Source organism: Hoplias malabaricus, chromosome Y, assembly GCF_029633855.1.
Source record: "Hoplias malabaricus isolate fHopMal1 chromosome Y, fHopMal1.hap1, whole genome shotgun sequence".
Classification (NCBI taxonomy): Eukaryota; Metazoa; Chordata; class Actinopteri; order Characiformes; family Erythrinidae; genus Hoplias; species Hoplias malabaricus.
Genome location: NC_089820.1, coordinates 19,896,152 through 19,904,268, shown reverse-complemented (window position 1 = coordinate 19,904,268; position 8,117 = coordinate 19,896,152).

Sequence of the window (8,117 nt, the reverse complement as noted above, 5' to 3'; positions counted from 1 at the left end):
TTCCCGCCTTGCAATCATTGATTCCTTGTAGGCTCTGGACTCACAGACAATGAATAAATGACTGAATGGGATTGGTTACTTAAATGTATGAGATATGAAACTCTGAATTTGCTATTTTGGGAAAACATTTGGAGTTTCAAAGTAAACATACTCAGCTATGCTGCTGATGAAAAAACATTGCTGTTCCTTTTGAAGTTTCATTTACATTGTGTGCAATTAAGGAACAATACTGTACCTGGACAATACTCTTTATTCTGACTGTGGACCTTGACATCAATAATGTAATGTTTATCCACCTGATATAAGCAGTAGATAAAAATATCAGAAAAGCTACAGAGTAAATGAGAATGCACAGGGTCGTCTGCTGCAGATTTCAAAGAGATGTTTTCCCCTTTTCCTTTCCTCAGTCAGGCCTAACTGGCATCTCCCTGTTTTGCATGCCTCTCGTCCACGGGTAGAAAGCGGCACCGTTTATTAGTCTGGAGTTTATTTGTATTCTGTCGTTCACTCTGCTACAGGACAGCTTTTATGAGATCACTCAAGCAAAACATTAAAGAACTTCATTCTTTATTAATCCTGACGCTGACAACTCAAAGCTTCCTCAAAGCTTCCGTCCCAAACAGCCTGCCTTCGCCATGCACTTTGTCGCTTTGAGGGAAAAATTGAGGTTGCCGGCACGGGTTTTTTTAACACCCTTTGTTGTCCGACATCCCCCCATTTGAAAGAGGATGCTCTAAATGGGACAAATAAGTGGAACAATTTTCAGTGCCTCCCTCCACCTCAGACTACCACTCACCCGCCTCCGCATCCTCCTTCTCTCGTAATGAGCCTGCTCCATCAACTGCTTCCCTCCACAGAGCCAGGAACACAACCTTGCTTAGACAGCTGTTGGAACCCTTCAGGACTCAGAGATCATTTGCGTATGCGAGCTCACGAAGCTTTACTGACAGCAGCGAGGTATCCAGAGCACAATCCAAGAAACTAGGCACTAGAGTCCAAGGAGAACATTGGAGACATATGCGGAACAATGCTCAGAACAGTTGATTAGAGCTCTGATTACAGACCTTACCGCTGCTGGGTAAAATGGATGCCACTCTTTTGATGGTCCACTGTAGACAATATGTAGATTCAAATAAAATTGAAATAAATATTCATTAAATGCAAATCAGCTTGAAGTTGAAGTTGAAAGATTGTAATAAATCCAATTCTAAGACTAAAGCTAAGCTTAACATTAACTTCAATATATATCCTACACATAGCCCTAAGAATAACCCTTACCATAACGTTGTTGATGATTGAGTAACTATAATCCAAACCATTTTTATAATTCATGCATCCTAAATCAGTTGCAATGCTCCATCAAAATAAATCAAAAGTGTGATTGAACTTGCTCAAGCTAAACATTTCTTTTGAAATCCCATTGACTGCAGTATATACTTCCCTTTTTGGCTAGGCTTCTGTAGCTGTTGGAACATTTTTGTGAGGATTTTATTATGCATTTATCAACAAGAGCATTTTGCAGAAAGAGGTCCCAGAATGTGAAGGGGTTGACCTTATTATGCATAGACCAAAAAGTGGTCAAGCTGGTTGGTAGAGCAAAGTGGATAACATCACTAAAGTCCACAGTGCAGACTGAGGTTTAGTTCCCAGCTTAGGCAGGAACACCATGTCATACCAATAATAATCCTTTGATAAAGGTCCTGAAACTGCATTTGCCCACCACTGTATTACCTAATTGTGAAACGCTCTGGATGAGAATGTCTGCCAAATGCCATGCGTGTAAATGTAAACAGAGAGAAGTGCCCAGATGAGTGATATATTAGTAGAAGCTTAGCAAACATTAATTATTTTCACAGCATGGAACAATAAAATCAAAATAAAGTTAAAGGTGGAATTCTCGCTTATAATTTGTATCCCGGAGCTGCATTTGTTTCCCAGCGCTGCATCTAAGCTGCCGTGCCAACTTCATTTCATCGTGTTACTCTGCTTAGTGTTAGTTTGACATTAGGTTTGTCACTCTGAAAGAATCAGTTTGGCAGCAAAAAAGAGATAAAACAAAAGGAAATTAAATTTGACTAACATGCCATTTGCGCTATCTGTCTTGGACATCAATTTTATTAGCATTTGAAGCCTCAGATAGACACTATCAGCAGCCAAATCATATCATTCTGCATGAGCTGGCAGGCGACCATCCAACACTCTCTCTCTCTCTCTCTCTCTCTCTCTCTCTCTCTCTCTCTCTCTCTCTCTCTCTCTCTCTTTCTCTCTCTCTCTCTCTCTGAAGACAGGATCGTTTTTACTGCATTTCCTTTGAATACAATATCTGACCACAGTGGAACTGAATGTGGTCAACGGTAGTCTGCATGGTCATATACAAGCTGAAAAACGAATAAAGTTAAGGAGAAAAAAAGCATATTAAACAGAAAGGAAGGAAAGCTAAAGGTTAGCGCTGTTCATACTCTCCAAGATGAATCAAGACACAGTGAAAGAAGAACAGAGATGAAATGGGAAATTGATTTTCAAAAGAGAACTGGCTTCTTTAGCTTCATGTAGTGAATACTAAACTGTGGAAATACATATTCTAATGGAACTTAAATAAATGCATGAATGCCAGTCATATCCCCAGTGCGAAATATAAAATCCACTAAACTTAGCAAAGAAAGTTTGTAATAAGCAGATGACTTTATAATGAGGAAATTCAGCAAATTTAAGGTTCATAGCAACAGGTGTACGACCTTCACAGAAAAATAACATATTGAATGAGACAACCTGGAGCAGCAGCACATGAATCTAAGATCACTGTGCTCAATGAGGAACATAGGTTAAAGAGGTACAGGGGTTGGACAATGAAACTGAAACACCTGGTTTTAGACCACAATAATTTATTAGTATGGTGTAGGGCCTCCTTTTGCGGCCAATACAGCGTCAGTTTGTCTTGGGAATGACATATACAAGTCCTGCACAGTGGTCAGAGGGATTTGAAGCCATTCTTCTTGCAGAATAGTGGCCAGGTCACTACGTGATGCTGGTGGAGGAAAACGTTTCCTGACTCGCTCCTCCAAAACATCCCAAAGTGTCTCAATAATATTTAGATCTGGTGACTGTGCAGGCCATGGGAGATGTCACTCCATGTTCACTTCACTTTCATGTTCATCAAACCAATCTTTCACCAGTCTTGCTGTGTGTATTGATGCGTTGTCATCCTGATACACGGCACCGCCTTCAGGACACAATGTTTGAACCATTGGATGCACATGGTCTTACTGGTGCAATGTGCAGTTAATGAAGATTGGCCACCAGGCTGCTCCAATTTAGCCACGAAACCTCCCACACTAAAATGACAAGTGTTTCAGTTTCACTGTCTAACTGCTGTATAAAGCCTTAGCATTGGTTTGTAAACCTTAGATTGATGAATTCTTAATTTAAGGCCTTTTCAAAATTGTATATCAAAAGTCACTCCAAAAAAATTGTATTAACTACATAAAAAAATAAAGCATATACTTTGAGCATGTAGATATAGATGATAAATCACATACAGACAGTGTGCTACTAAATCATCTTACATTTAAAAATGCACAATCAGCCTCTTGTAGGCAATGAGCCAAATCTTTCATTATTGTTTATTATTCTTACTTTTTCTTCTTTACCCATCTAAGATGCCAAACAGTCCCTGGAGGCCATGAGTCCAAATTGAAAAAAGATGGATCTGATTATTGTATTTTTTGCTTGTGTCTGGGCAGCTTTTTAATGCACGTGATTGAGTTTCTCATCAAATTGCCATGACAATGAGAGAAGACTACAGAGTTGCTTTTCTTGCAGATATCTAGCATAGATCATAGCTTTCTGACAGAGTTTTCTGTTGTAATTCTAATAGTTTCCCATTGCCTGAGTCATGATCATCTGAGATACACTGCAGGTATCTGCATGGGTTTCCTCCAGGTGCTCTGCCCCCCCCCAAAACCCAAACACACCTGCTGGTACATAGATTGGCTAGGTGAAATTGCCCAAAGGTGACGGGTGTTTTGTCTTGAATGCGGTCCTGCCTTGTACTCCATGATCCATTATTCCACCCCAAGACCTTTACCAGGATGCACCACAGAAGAAAAGAGGGACCAGTGCTAAACCAGGCACTGAAAGTCACTGCTAGTACAGGTCAGGACGGTGCTACTTCAGGGACATTGTAATTTGAAACGATATTGGCACCCTTCTAACTGGTGAAATCTGCGATATTAAAATGCACTCAGATATTTAGTTGTGTATGCCTGGCTTGTGCACTCTCCACAGGAAGTCTTGGAATGAAATGGGACACTCTGGGACAGCTGCACATGAGATTAAGATCAGTGTGCCCAATGCCAAGTGTGGGTTAGAGGGGTTTAAAGTCTCCAGTTGTGCTGTAGATCAGTGGATTTTTGTTCTCTGCAATGATGAATTTTGAAGGTCTTGTGGCAGAATGCTATTACATTTTTCAACTTCTGTAAAGCTTTCCCAGAAAAGTAGAAGCTGTCTCTAAAGCAAAGGAATAAACCACCTATTAATGCCTTTCATTTAATAAGTAATGTGGGATGAGCAGGTGTCCACTATCTTGACCTGACCAACTTCACTGTATTTGGCCCACGTGTTTTCTGCACACCTGGTCTGAAAAGCAATTGAATGCTCATGTAATGTCAGCATTTGTGAACACATGCAATCTCTGCACCCATAAATATAACAATGGAGCTGAATTCTATAAGGCAGGGAATGGGTTGATTGACATGTCATGTTTGCAAATGCAAGGTTCTGTATTTGAATGAGAACTCTGTGTTATAGCTCTGCACCTTAAGGCCATAAAACTGCTTACAGCACACTTTGCACAACAAAAACAACAACAACAACTGCAACAAAAAGCTTTTCTACATGGTTTATTCCTGATGCACCATTAATAATATATTTCTTGGGTTAATTTATCAAATATAACAATAATTTCCAAAAGATTTACAGGAGCACATACTGCACTCTGATTTGAAAATACATTGGCATCTGAAGATATTAATTATGATTATCTGCTCTTACTGTCCACTTGATATTCTAAATAAAATATATATATTATAAAAGTGAAGTCACCACGTGACGTAGTTTTGGGAGCCCACACCCCAATTACCACTTTACAGCTTCTTTTATACCCCTTCACTCTCACTCCATCACCATGTAGAACAACACCCCGTCTCCCCCCTTTTTCATTCTGACCATGTAAGCCCTGGGGGTGGCACGGCTTTACGTGCACGCCTCCAAGCCACCTTGAACTCCAGCCCAAACCTTCTATGTTTGCCCCCCTCTCCAACGCTTCTCTTTTATATATATTTATATATATATATATAAATTCTAAATGAAAATGGAAAAACAAATGAAGCATTAATGGGTACATATGTGAATTTCAGAGCCAGTGTTGCACAATTTAGCTTCAGGGCAATACATATACATATTTTAACAATTTCCCATAACATTAAAATTATTTATATGACACTCAGTGTTAGAAAAATGAACTTCACACCCCTGGTGTTGAATTATGGGTATAATATGTTTTAATGAATGAAATATAAAAAATTGCTTTTCTCAGAGAAATTCTCAAGTGTAAAAGGTATGAAAGTGGCCCAGTGTCAAAAAAAGAGGCGTAAATGGCCAAAGAGGAGATCATTTGAATAAGAACGTTTTTAATTTAATAAAGACTTTCATTGTAATTAAAGATCATGTCATTGCCACAAATTGTGGAAAACACGTTTGTTGCCCTGTGGGAAAACGTGTTAAGCAGAGGGTTAAAAGTCTCAAAAGTTCCTTTTCTCTCCCAAATAAATTCCCCAGCATGTATACTAAAAGAATTTCTAGAAGATAAAAGTTGTTATTCACTCTGGGTTTCTTTGCTAAGCTTTAACAGAGCAATTTGCAGAAGTACTACCTTCAAAAGTTGGAGCTTGTTTTGCTAAAGTGCAAAGTGCTTTTGGTCCAACCAAAAGTCTCCTTAGAAGAGAAAGGGAGCCAAGACTGTAATTGCATTATTTGCATTTTAACAGCCATTAAAAAGAGTGTAGAGGTAAAGCCAGGACCTCTATAAAAGCTTGATCTTTGTTACAATCCACAACCTTCAATTGACTGGATGAGATATTGCACTAGTTCTGCTCCTTGCCTGGATCTCAGCAATTACACAAGCCGATATTTAAAGCAGTACTAAAAGTGTTTAACGAATGTCACCATTGGAATAGAAGGACAGTTCAGAATCATGCAGTTTTGTGCAAATTCATTTGGTAATGTTTTGGTGATCATCTAAGAGAAAGTAGTTACCTACTGGCTGTTTATTTCTTACTAAATATAAGATACTAGGGACATCTATAATCTAAATTGATTTACATTTTTAGATGTTAATCTCAGTTGGTACTGAATCTCATTTAAACAAATCAACAAAATGTGTCATCAGGTGTGTCCAAAAACGTTTGCTTATGACTGTAAATCTGGGGCATTTTTTCTCAGAACATAGAACATACAGTAAATGTTGGCCAGATGTTGCTGCAGGCTCTATCATCTCCTCTGCATTTGAAAGTGCTCCAGTCTCACTATTTCATGCTCACTGATCTCTGGGCCAAAGATAAAACCATGAGAGTCAAAAAAGAACCCCCCCCTAAAACCTACAGAGAGCATAAGATTGGTCCAAGCTCCAGCCCATCCCAGAAGAATCATGCAATTAAGCTGTTTCTGATTTTTAATTATGCCACAAATGGAGAGATCATTAGAAGACTTGGCTTGGCCTATAGGCATGGCGACCCCTTGTTAGCTTAGCACTGGGCCTGCATCACCATCTGTTGCACAGTCTATCTACATTAGCATTCCATTAATGGTGGAGAGCGAGTGTTTAAAAAAAATTTTAAAAGTTTTACCACAACTCTGTGGCAATTTCCAGTCAAAACAATATTACAATTAGGACAACGATTGTAATGGAGACATGAATTATTCAGAACGTGAATTGGTTTCAACTGCGTCCAGTAGGCACAATCAATAAGGGTGCCGCCGCCTTCTCCCTGGCAAAGTCCATTATGCCTTCTAATGCGGCTAAGTGGCTTCGGAGCAGAAAAGCAATTTCCTGTTGATATCTCAGGGGGATTTAGTGCAAAGTCTGGGGCAAAACACAAACCTGCCAGACACACACACACACACACACATGTTCCTTTGTACACATTTTGCGCCCAGAGGAGCTCAGATGCAGTGACAGGCTAATACCCTCATCCCCCTCATTTATCATAAAGACAGCCCTGAACTTCATAAAGTTACTTTCTGACCAGACCCTTCATTAATACTCCCTTGTCCAGAAAGCATGCTGTTTTATTGGCTTTCCTTTAACTGCTGCGAAGCCTTCAGCCATAGTTTTATTCCAGATTAAGAAGAGACACACTACATTGGCTTTTATGAAATATTCTTCTGAAATCAAGATGGATTGCTGATGATCGATTCCAGATCATTTCTATCCAGTCTGCTGCAGCATGAGAGCCAGAACGTTTTCCTTGCTCATTAAATCCTATTTGCTAACTCTGATATGATCTTGTCATCCAAGCAGTCCAATACATTTTCTTTAATATATATTTTTTTACAGAATTTCAAAGGGGCATTTCTACCTAAACTTAGCATGTAATATGTTATTCACCATGTAATGTAACATTCTGTAGTGCCACTTGCTTCCATCAGCCTCAGAGGTTTGACAAAATTTACATTGCATAACTTTTTCACACACCAGTATTCTCTCACTAAAGGACCCAGCATGCATTATGCAAATACAACATACAACTTTTAGGAATAGATGATGGCTTTTTACATAACATTTTATTATAATTCATAATTATATATATATATATATATATATATATATATATATATATATATATATATATATAATACTGTGACTAGTGACATACAGATTTATTTCATTACTTTCTACATCTTTGTATATAAGGGAAAATGGTGGCACGACAATGCTGTCTCTGCCATACATCTCCAGGGCCTGGGGGTCTGTGGTTCTGTGCTTGCCTCAGGACACTGTCTGTGTGGAGCTAGGTGTGTTCTCCCCATGTCAGCTGTCCAGTTTTACACTGGTCAGGGCT